Source organism: Mobula hypostoma, chromosome 11, assembly GCF_963921235.1.
Source record: "Mobula hypostoma chromosome 11, sMobHyp1.1, whole genome shotgun sequence".
Taxonomy (NCBI): Eukaryota; Metazoa; Chordata; class Chondrichthyes; order Myliobatiformes; family Myliobatidae; genus Mobula; species Mobula hypostoma.
This window is the reverse complement of record NC_086107.1, coordinates 17,799,617-17,812,603: the sequence shown is the minus strand read 5'-3', so window position 1 is coordinate 17,812,603 and position 12,987 is coordinate 17,799,617.

The following is a 12,987-nucleotide window of genomic DNA, read 5'->3' as shown; positions in this document are numbered from 1 at the left end:
ATTGGTTCTCCACAAACAACTTCCATCAGTTGAGTGGCTAGGTCTAAGACTGCAGGTCTAACACTTGAAGCTAGTCACAGGAGTGATGTGGAGAATGACTCCTGTACACAAAAAGTTGGCAAAAGTCTGGAAATCTCTCTGCAAGTGAAAGTACTTTTAATTTTGCAAGCCAAGGTGAGATCATGGAGTAAAGCCATAGATCATTTCTCATTGTATGATGGCACAGGTTCAAGGGACCAGATGGTCTACTCCTATCTATAGATAGCAAGGGAGGTAGAGATAGGGTAGATAATCAATAATTTTTTCCCTTGGTTAGAGATGTCAAATACTAAAGAGGATAGCATTAAAATGAGAGGGGGACGTTTAAGTTTTTGCTGGGAGTGGTAGGTCTCTCTACTGGCCACTATGCCGCTGGCACTTAGGGCAGCAGTAAAGGTTCTCCATCTCTGTTGGTGTTCAGGGCTTCCTTCATCATGTCAGTAGCTTAGTTTTCTCTACTGTCAGTCATGCATGTTCTGATGGAGACTCGGGAATACCATCACACGGAGATGTAGAAGGATTCTTCATTGTTGTTTCCAGAGCAATTTCATTTTACCAGTCAGGGTTGTTAACCCTGAGCTGAACCCCAGGACCTGGAGGACTGGTGGACCACTCTTAGTTTGGCCTCTGCCCTTTGACCTATTTGGCATGGGTGACCCTACCAAGTGCCAAAGCATAAAGCCCTGATTCCAACTGACATAGCTCTCTGGGTCATTGAGGCACACAAGCCTCCAAACGACAACAAGGTTGTGGTCCTCCTGGAGGGAGAGTGGGTAGGATCCTAGAGTCTAATAGGTACTTAAACAGGCACAGGACCATATAGAAAATGGTAGAATATGGATCATGTGCAGGCAGGTAGGATTAGTTTGATTTAACATTGTAGTCAGCACAGATATTTAGGACAACAGGACCTGTTCCAGTGCTGTGCTGTTCTAGGGTTGATGTTCTATGGTCTATTCCCATAATGGAAATGTGTGTGTTATTTAAAAGGCTAATTATACTGTCAAATCTTTCTCATGGTGATATGTAATGACACCAACAGCAAAAGAGTCTTGTGCTCCTTGGGGAGTTAATTTTAATGCAAGAAGTAATAATATTTCCAATAGAAATAGGAAAATTGAATAATAATGATACACTGGCCTAGAGACATTAAAATTCATCTTTGTATCAGAAATAATACTTCATATAGTGCAAACTGTTCTCACTTCTTTTACATCTTCTTATTCTGTCAATGTGGTTCTACAACTGTTGGAGCCTGTGATTTACATTTTGGTGTGTTTTCGGGTTGATTCAGCAATCTGGCACTTTGCTGTCTCTGGGGGTGTTCCATGAGGCACGTGGCCTCAAGAAGCCTGGAGCCCATGATCAACTCCATTTCTTGCCAATGTCGCTGATTAAGGTGCCAAGAAAGATTGAAATCATCGAGGCGCGTGCAGAAGGCGAGCAGGCGGGTGTTCAATGCCATCGACCAGCCTCTGGCCCACTGCTCCCGAAGGAAGTTCCCTGCATTCGAATGGTCTCTCTCACTCCCTGCCGGAGGATTCTTGGTCTTGGGCAAGTTTAATAAATACGGTTTGTGGATTAGACTCTGTAGTTCATGTTATAATGTGCATTTTTCTTGGTTTCTGGTCATTTCTTTTTATTTTGTTGCTATTTTAGGTGATTTTGAATTGGGGCAGCCCTGCAGATATGAACACTGAGCTGAACTGAATATGCCTGGACTCTTTCAATTTTGTGTTTTACATTCGGTGTTTTTCACTCGTTTTTTTTTTGTTGCCCTTTTGCAATGTGTGTTTTCTTTACATTTTATTTGAATGGGTTCCATAGTCGTCTTTGTGCCATGGCTGTCTGAGGGGAAAACAAATCTCAGGGTTGTGTACTGCACACGTACTTTGATAATAAATGTACTTTGAATCATTGAACTCAAACTATTGTGAGATAACCCCATTGTCTTCTCTGAGAGTCATTGGATATGGACTGGGGTTAAAGTGTCATTTAAATACTGATGTCCAACAGAAACCATTTCATGTACTTCATAAATTTTTATAAATGTACAAACCTTTAAGGTCATTCTTGATATTTTATTTGAATTGATCTTATCACTTGTCCTTTAAATAATTACATGATATAATATGTTGCAATTACTTCCTTAATTTTGCCATTTTTTCTTTCATTATTTTGTTTACCTATTTTTGGTTTGTTTTCCTCTCTTCCCAATTGGCTCTTTAAAAATTCATAATGGCTTCCTTCCAAAGAGGTCAATTATTATCATTCCCACTGGATGGCTCCATCATTGCTGCTCTTCATCCCTGTGTAACAATTCCACAATCTATCCACTCTTAGTTTGATTCCGACTAGAGGTTTCAGCCCTCTACTACCACTTCTAAACACCATCATTGCCACCATATGACAGCAGCCCCTTCTACCCCATCCCAGCCTCCATTTCAGTTTTTCCCTTTGAATATCTTTAAAGTGAAATTGTATACCAAGACCTGCTCTGTCCCCCGAGGGGAAAATAAATATTATCTCCAAAAAAGGAATGGGAAGTTGTGTCCTGGCCATCCTACACTAACATTACAAAGATCACATTGCTGTTTGTCAGAACTGTCTATCGATTGGTGAAAACTTCTCTGATATTATCACAAGAATGGATCAGGATTGTTTCATTAGCTGGGTAGCACTTCTGCACATAAGGAAATTAATATGTTAAATAAGTGATAGTTTCTTTGCTTTAATTTTGATTTTAATTTAATTATTTTTAATTTTGAATATTTTTCAAAACAAAGAAACTCTTAGCACCTTTAAAAGGCAATGCCTCAAAAAGAAGACGTCCATTATTGAAGACGCCCAACACCCAGGATATGCCCTCTTCTCATTGCTACCATCAAGGAGGAGTTACAGGAGCCTGAACACACACACTCAACATTTCAGGAACAGCTTCTTTCCCCCCAGCGTCAGATTTCTGAATGAACAATGAACCCATGAACAATAGTTCAGTTTTTTTTTTGCTCTTTTTGCACTTCTTATTTAATTTTTATATAGACAGAAGTACCCAAAACACTTCATTGCTGTGGATGTAAGTGCCACTGGGTAACAGATATGTAGACAGGCTACCATGCTCTTCTTGGGCAGCTGGGTACCACACACTGCTGGAGTGAGAGGTTGAAGATATCCATGAATACCCCAGCCCGTTGGTCAGCACAAGTCTTCAGTACTCAGCCAGGTACTCCGTCGAGACCAGAGGCTTTCCTTGGATTCACTCTTTTGAAGTCAGGCCGCGTGTCATCTTCAGATACTGACACCAAATGATCATTGGGAACCCTTGGGGTCAGCGATGGTTGCTCCCTGTTCTGATTATTGAAGTTATAGCATAAAATAGACTTTCAACATTGAGAAGCAATCAGCAGCTTCCATTTCTTAGAAACTATTCAAACTATGAGCTCAGGCACAAGTGCAAACCCAACCATTGTAGCCCACAAAATTTGAGACGTGGTTTATTTAAGAATGTTCCTTACCTGGAGATTTGTGCTGAATGATCTTCAGGAGACTAAAGGTATTTTAGCATTCTCTCTCGATGATGGACACTGCTTAAATCAGAACATTAAGAACTGTCAAACTGTAGTCAAATTAACAGGGACATTGATTTATATTTCTTGTGGTATATGGGATTTCTCCATGAGCACCATGTATGGAGGCAAAGAATTAGGCCAATCCTGCTGAGGCCTTTGGCAATATCTATGCCACAGTGCCCTCTAGCGGTTCATTGAAAAGCACAACTATACCATGGGAAAGAGATCAATCATGTAAGGCTGAAACGAGAGAGAATTTCAAAGATTCAAAGACTCAAAAAACTTTATTGTCATTCTAACCGTACATCAGCTCTGCAGGGCAGAATGAGACAGTGTTTCCCAGGAGCAGTGCAATCATAACATAACAAACGCAACACTAAATAATAAACATAACAATAACTAGTAAAACACAACAGCCACATGTCAATTAAAATCAAGTTATAAGTGTCCAGTGCAAGTTAAAAGTGTCCAAAGCTGAGTCAGGTAGAGCAGCTATATAGCAGTCTGACTGCCCGTGGGAGGAAGCTGTTTAGTAGCCTTGTGGTTTTAGTTTTGATGCTCCTGTAGCATTTGCCTGATGGCAGGAGAACAAACAGTTCATGGAGAGGGTGTGAGGGGTCTTTAATGATGTACCATGTCTTCTGGAGGAATCTGCAGAAGCTAGAGATCCAAGCAATACACACAAAATGCTCAGTCCAGCCAAAGGGTCTCAGCCCGAAACATTGACTGTACTTTTTTTCCATAGATGCTGCCTGGCCTGCTGTGTTCCTCCAGGATTTTATGTGTGACTCATGTAAGGCTTGTGCATTGTGCACTTTTCAGAATCAGGCTTCTTATTGACTTCTGTCATGGAATTTTACTGTTTTGTGGCAGCAGTACACTGCAAGGCAAAAAATTACTATTAAGTTACAATAAAAAAAACTGTGCAGAATAGCAAGGTAATGTTCAGAAGGAAAGGAGGGAAGAAACTGACGGGTCTCAGCCCAAAACATCAACTGTTTACTCTTTTCCTTAGATGCTGCCTGGCCTGCTCAGTTCCTCCAGCATTTTGTGTGTATTGCCTAAAACACTGAGTGTGGGTCTTCAGATGTCTGGAGTCCCTCTCAGGTGGTGGTAATGAAAAGAGGGCATGCCCCAGATGGTGAGGGTCCTTTATGATGGGTGCAGCCTTCTTGAAGCACTGCATTTTGAAGATGTCCTCGATGGTTTGGAGGGTTGTGCCCCTGATGAAGCTCGCTGAGTCTGCAGTCCTCTGCGCCTCTTCCGACTCCATGCATTGGAGCCCCTCTACCAGGCAGTGATGCAACCAGTCACTATGTTCTTCACAACACATCTGCAGAAATTTGATGACATACCAATTTCCTCAGACACCCAATGAAGTCTTCGTGCCTTCTTCATGGTTACATTTTAACCTGATAACTTCAGCCCTGCTCTGGGACAAAGCACACAGAACAGAATCACTGTGAAACATCAAAGAGGGTGATACAGAATTAGTAATATTTGAATATGGTCAAGCCCACCATGTAGGATTGAAGATATATAATTCAGAATTTGTAAACAACTCCTTAGATAGTGCATACACAAAATGCTGGAGAAACTCAGCAGCATCTATGGAAAAGAGTTAACAGTCAACATTACGGGCCAAGGCACTTCACCAGGATTTTATGTGTGTTGCTTTGGATTTCCAGCATATGCAGATTTTCTCATGTTTGTGGAACTTCTTAGACATATTTTCTTTCCTACATCCTGTAACAAGCTTAAAGACATGATATACTGCAGTAGCTGATCTCAGTATCCGGACATTGCAATGGTAGGCTAGCATGGAGCTCTGGAGTAGCTCTGGAGTAGTTGGAGTAGCCAACTTTATTCAAAGTTGTGAATAACTTTGGCCCATGGGCTAATTCCTAGCTGTAGCCTCGTTAACATTTATTAAGCTGATATCCGTGTCCTTATCAAACAGAATATAGAAAGGCTGCTTAGCAAATCCAACAGCGTTACCACCTTCTCATCACTCGACAGAGCAAGACTGTGACAAGCACAATGAACTGTATAGAAATTTGATCACAGTCAGTCTCGCTAAGAATGCTTTACATTAGCAACTTCACATTGTACTTAACTTCTAATCTTACATTCCACTGACTTCAGAAATACAGACTTTCAGCGTGCTCAAATATCCAGGCTATTCTTTCACACAACGTACACAAAAGCCCTTAGAGTAGGAGCAGCTTCCTCCTACTACGTAAAACACCATAACAGCCTATCACCATATACCAGGCACAAAATAGTGGAGGAACTCATTAGGTCAGCCAGCATCAATGGAGGGAAAGAAAACAGTGGCAGTTTTGTGTTGAGACTCTTCATCCTGATAAAGGGTCCCTGCCTGAAATGTCCACTTTTTTTTAGCCTCCAAAGATGCTGCCTGACCTGCTGAGTTCTTCTAGCATTTTGTGTGTGTTGCACAAAATTTCCAGCATCTGCAGAATCTCTTGAGGTAAAAAGGCCTAATGATACCAGCACACTAAGCTTCAGCTGTATAAAGTGTTGTTAATGGTAGGGTGGTGGGACTTGCCTGGTAGAAGATCTATACAAGTGGAATAGGGAAAACTGAGCCAACGTGATATGGAAATAAAAAGGTTGGAAAATCTAAGCAAGTTAGACAACATCTGAAGAATAGAAGCTTGATAACAGTGTTCAGATGAGGGAAATTAGTTGAGTTGTGAGAGAGTGCCTGCCTGTAAGTTTTGGGCAGGCTGTGTAATAGTAAAGATGCAATCCTGCCTGCTCGTCCTCACAACTTCTTGCCCACAGATTTTCACAGGGCCTCTGCAATAATTTGCCTTTATTTTTCTTTAGTAATCGAGATTGTTATGAGATGCTTGCCTCCCATAGCCCTTTGATAATCTATTATTACTATCCTGTTTTCTGACATGAAGACCAATCTGCTGTTTTCTCTTTTCCCCATTATAAATTCTGTAGTCTTATCTTCTCAGGGACAAACAGTTAGTTTAGCTAATCCCTGCCAGTTTATCTTTGTGCTCTATTTTCTCCTATTCATCATCATTTTTTTAAGAATCATCCTTTGCTGGCTTCTAAAACTTTCTAAATTCTGTAATTTCCCACTAATATTTGTAACATTGGCAGAAGGAGTGATTCAAAATTTTCTGTTTCTGCTTCAGGTTTCCAGCATCTGCATTGTTTGAGAACAAAGAAAGTAGAAAATAGAACAGTAAAGTACAGTCTTTTCAGCCCACAAAGTCGCCTTGACCTTTAACTGACTCAAAGATCAATCTACCCCTTCCTTCCTACATAGCCCTCCATTTTCCTTTCATCCAAGTACCAATCTGATGGTTTCTTAGATGTCTCTAATGCAGAGGTTCCCAACCTATTAAGCAAGGTGTCTGTGGACCCCAGGTTGCGAACCCCTGCCCTACTGTATCTGCCTCCACCCGTATCCCCAGCACTCTCTGTGGGGGAAAAATACTCTGGCTTACCACTATACCATCACTTTAAAGTATTAGTCATTTCCACTCTGGGAATATATCTCCTCTATCTATGCTTCTTATATTTTGTACATCTCTATCAAGTCACTTCATCTTCCTTCACTCCAAAGAGAAAAGTCCACGCTTGCTCAAACTGTCCTCATAAGACATGCTCTCTAATCCAGGCAGCATCCTGGTAAATCTCCTCTGCACCCTCTCAGAAGAAATCTTCTCTCAAGGTCTGTGTCAGAGACGAACATCAAGTGCTGCTGGCAGATCATCAACTCGTTGAAGGACCCCTTTCTTTGGCCTGCCGAAACCTGTTGGTCTGCCAGCACATAGCTGTCCGTAGAGGAACGCTGGCGCCAGGTACATTCCAGGCTGCAGGAGTACATGCCGAGCGATGCACCGAAGCTTGGTATAGCCACTGCAAGGGTTCGGTGGGGAAGGACCACGACGTAAGGTTTTCCTTCTACTGGAGAGAGAGAGATGGGCCACGGGAAGGAAGACCCTCGGTTATTGCAGTAGCATACCACTCCAGGGGCACATGAGTCGCCGTGGTGTTATTGATGTGAGGGAATGTGATAGAACTGTACTGAATGCATTGACTGTGAATGTAAAGAATGAAAAGGTATTGTGCAGTTTATCTTTATAATTATGTTCCTATTCTGAATAAAGACTAAAAGAAATCAAAAGCAAACACACCTACTCCCAGTCAATCTTTTCATGTCCCCTCAGATGTCCACCATTCTTCCCCCCGCCACCGAACTCATCTCCAGTGTCTCCAACTTTCCACTTCCACCACCACACATTTCTCCTTTGCCTCCCCCAGCTCCTTTCTGCTTCTCATCAACCCAACAGCAACCTATTCTTCTCCAACATCCACCCCCCCAGCATCACTCCCAATCTTTGCTCTAGTTGACTCTCACAACCTGAAAATCATCTTCACCACTCTCATTTCTACAACTCCCAACCAATTTCCACCCCCCCATCCCATTTTCTATCTCATCCCTTCACCGTAGAGGACTGACGGAGAAATAACTTGGTGCATAATTGCATATGCCGATTCTACTATGATTGTTGCATAAAATATCACCCAGACTAATACAGATTGCTCAACCATCCGCAATTCCTCAACACCTGGAATCATACAATGAAGTATTTTAAGGTTCTAATTTATTATCAAATCTCTCAGGATGCTGAATAGAAACATCGAAAAATAGGTGCAAGAGTAGGCCATTCGGCCCTTCGAGCCTGCACTGCCATTCAGTATGATCATGGCTGATCATCCAACTCAGAACCCTGTACCTGCCTTCTCTCCATACCCCCTGATCCCTTTAGCCACAAGGGCCATATCTAACTCCCTCTTAAATATAGCCAATGAACTGGCCTCAACTGTTTCCTGTGGCAGAGAATTCCACAGAATCACCACTCCCTGTGTGAAGAAGTTTTTCCTCATCTCGGTCCTAAAAGGCTTCCCCTTTATCCTCAAACTGTGACCCCTCGTTCTGGACTTCCCCAACATCGAGAACAATCTTCCTGCATCTAGCCTGTCCAATCCCTTTAGGATTTTATACGTTTCAATAAGATCCCCCCTCAATCTTCTAAATTCCAGAGAGTATAAGCCTAGTGGATCCAATCTTTCATCATATGAAAGTCTTGCTATCCCAGGAATCAATCTGGTGAACCTTCTTTGTACTCCCTCTATGGCAAGAATGTCTTTCCTCAGATTAGGGGACCAAAACTGCACACAATACTCCAAGTGTGGTCTCACCAAGGCCTTGTAAAACTGCAGTAGTACCTTCCTGCTCCTGTACTCGAATTCTCTTGCTATGAATGCCAGCATACCATTCGCCTTTTTCACCGCCTGCTGTAACTGCATGCCCACTTTCAATGACTGGTGTATAATGACACCCAGGTCTTGTTGCACCTCCCCTTTTCCTAATCGGCCACCATTCAGATAATAATCTGTTTTCCTGTTTTTGCCACCAAAATGGATAACCTCACATTTATCCACATTAAATTGCATCTGCCATGAATCTGCCCACTCACCTAACCTATCCAAGTCACCCTGCATCCTCTTAGCATCCTCCTCGCAGCTAACACTGCCGCCCAGCTTCGTGTGTCACGTACCCCGTGACGGGAAAAAGAAACCAGCAGAAATGGGAAAAACTTTGGAGTCTCGTATTGCTAACAACTAATAATATTTATTAGTAACTACGCAATACAGTAATATAAATGTAGATAAATCAAACAGGTTAGCAATGATTATATATAAAAGTAAGTATGGAAATATATATGAAAACCAAGCTTCTTTAAGTCTAGGGATAAAAAGATACAGTCTTACGATGTTGAGTAAAGTTCAGTTCAGTTCAGTTCGTGGTATTTAGTTGAGCAGTGATGGAGAGAGAGAGAGAGAGAGTGAGAGAGAGAGAGAGAGAGAGAGAGAGAGAGAGAGAGAGTGAGTTGAGTCTTCAGGTGAGCTGATGCCGTCGATCTTCTCGTCGTCCCCCGAAATCCTTTACAAGTCACCGACTGTGACTTTAACCGGGGGACCGGTCTTCTGTGGTGGAGTTATCACCCAGGCGAGGGTAGACACATAGACAACTCCCGACCAGTCAACCCCTTCTTCACCGATGGAATAGCAATTTGGATCGATCCACCTGATCAATCCTCCAAAACCCACTTTTCCTGCGTGCACAGCAATGCTCATTTAGTGTCCAGATCATGTGTCCTGAGGTCTGTATCATCTGACCTCCCATTTATTTCACCAGGCTGAGCATCACATGTCTCTCAAAGAGTCCCTCCATCCTTTGTCTGTAGAGGAGTACAAGCAGGCAACAAGTCCTTGAAGAAATATCAACAATCTGCCTTTGGTCACCATAGCAACTTTCGAGCTGCTCGGTGCTGTCTCCAACTCCAAACTCAGTAGAAATCCAAAGTTACTTCCAATGCCTTAAAGAGACAGTTCAACTGTTGATCTTCATCTCTATCTCTTTTCAAAAGCAACATATCAGTGGTAGATAAGTCTGTCTCTCTCTCCTTTCCAAACAAACCAGCAATGATGAATGTCTCTCTCCAAACAGTTAATAGGGCACTCCTGGATCCCCTCATACGTGTCATCCACAAACTTGGAGATGCTGCATTTAATTCCCTTATCTAAGTCATTAATATATATTGTAAACACCTGGGGTCCCAGCACTGAGCCTTGCGGTACCCCACTAGTCACTGCCTGCCATTCTGAAAGGGTCCTGTTTATTCCCACTCTTTGCTTCCTGTCTGCCAACCAATTCTCTATCCACATCAATACCTTACCCCCAATACCGTGTGCTTTAAGTTTGCACACTAATCTCCCGTGTGGGACCTTGTCAAAAGCCTTTTGAAAATCCAGATATGCCACATCCACTGGTTCTCCCCTATCCACTCTACTAGTTACATCCTCAAAAAATTCTATGAGATTCGTCAGACATGATTTTCCTTTCACAAATCCATGCTGACTTTGTCCGATGATTTTATCGCTTTCCAAATGTGCTGCTATCACATCTTTGATAACTGACTCTAGCATTTTCCCCACCACCGATGTTAGGCTAACCGGTCTATAATTCCCCGGTTTCTCTCTCCCTCCTTTTTTAAAAAGCTGGGTTACATTAGCCACCCTCCAATCCTCAGGAACTAGTCCAGAATCTAAAGAGTTTTGAAAAATTATCACTAATGCATCCACTATTTCTTGGGCTACTTCCTTAAACACTCTGGGATGCAGACCATCTGACCCTGGGGATTTATCTGCCTTTAACCTCTTCAATTTACCTAACACTGCTTCCCTACTAACATGTACTAACATGTATTTCCCTCAGTTCCTCCATCTCACTAGACCCTCTGTCCCCTACTATTTCCGGAAGAATATTTATGTCCTCCTTAGTGAAGACAGAACCAAAGTAGTTATTCAATTGGTCTGCCATGTCCTTGCTCCCCATAATCAATTCACCTATTTCTGTCTGTAAGGGACCTACATTTGTCTTAACCAATCTTTTTCTTTTCACATATCTATAAAAGCTTTTACAGTCAGTTTTTATGTTCCCTGCCAGTTTTCTCTCATAATCTTTTTTCCCTTTCCTAATTAAGCCTTTTGTACTCCTCTGCTGGACTCTGAATTTCTCCCAGTCCTCAGGTGAGCCGCTTTTTCTGGCTAATTTGTATGTTTCTTCTTTGGAATTGATACTATCCCTAATTTCCCTTGTCAGCCATGGGTGCACTACCTTCCTTGATTTATTCTTTTGCCAAACTGGGATGAACAATTGTTGTAGTTCATCCATGTGATCTTTAAATGCTTGCCATTGCATATCCACCGTCAACCCTTTAAGTGTCATTTGCCAGTCTATCTTAGCTAATTCACATCTCATACCTTCGAAGTTACCCTTCTTTAAGTTCAGAACCTTTGTTTCTGAATTAACTATGTCACTCTCCATCTTAACGAAGAATTCCACCATATTATGGTCACTCTTACCCAAGGGGCCTCTCACGACAAGATTGCTGGAGTACTTAGGTCCTTATAGAAACAAATATAGAAGTCTACAGCACGTTACAGGCCCTTCACCCCACAATGCTGTGCCGACCATGTAACCTACTCTAGAAACTGCCTAGAATTTCCCTACCGCATAGCCCTCTATTTTTCTAAGCTTCATGTACCTTTCTAAAATTTTCTTAAAAGACCCTATTGATCTGCCTCTACCACCTTCGCTGGCAGTGCATTCCACGCACCCACCACTCTCTGTGTGAAAAACTGACCTCTGACCTCCCCCTGTACCTACTTCCAAGCACCTTATAATTATGACCCCTCATGTTAGCCATTTCAGTCCTGGAAAAAAGCCTCTGGCTATCCACACGGTCAATGCCACTCGTCATCTTATACACTCCTATCAGGTCACCTCTCATCCCCAGTTGCTCCAAAGGGAAAAGGCCAAGTTCACTCAACCTATTCTCATAAGGCATGCTCTCCAATCCAGGCAACATCCATGTAAATCTCCTCTGCACTCTCTCTATAGTATCCACATCCTTCCTGTAGTGAGGTGTCCAGAACTGAACACAGTACCTGGAGCTTAGAACAAAAGAAATGTCGTTATATTACATTAGAGCAGGTATCGTAGAAAGAAGTCAAGAATGTACAACAGCATCTCCACTTCCTGAGGAGACTGAGGAAAGTGAGACTTTCCACTCCCATTGTAACCAATTTTTTTTCCAGGAAACACCATTGAGGGTTTTCTGAATCGCTGCATCACCATCCGGTACGGGAACTGCAAGGCATCTGACTGCAAGACCCTACAAAGGATTGCGAGAACTGATGAGAGGATCATCAGGGCCTACCTTCCACCCATCCAAGATACTTATAATAAAAATAAATACTTTAATTGATCCCAAGTTTATTTAAAAAGACACCTAGCAGTGTGCAGACTTATCTAATAATAAAGTACAGAATAATATACACAATAATTTACCAATGTGCAATAATGTGGAATAACAATGTACAAAATAATAAAACAGAGTCTGTTGTATTCTGTGTGTTCTCCTGTCGCACAGAGATGAATTGTTGCATATGCTTATTGCATTTGATAGGAAATGCACTGATACACCCAACCACCGCAGAGTCACCAGAGAACTTCTGTAAGTGACGAGACTCAGATTTGTATTGAAAGGCTTAAGTATACAGCATGAACAGAAACGGAGACTGGACAATCCCTTGTGGCACTCCAGTGCCACTCACCACCATCTGAGACAGAGAACTACCCAGCCGTACAAACTGGGGTCTATCTATCAGCTAGTCAGTAATCCAGGAGATAGTGATTTGTCTACGCCCATCCTTTGCAGCTTCTCACTCAGAAGTGGCTGGATTGTATTGAAGGCAC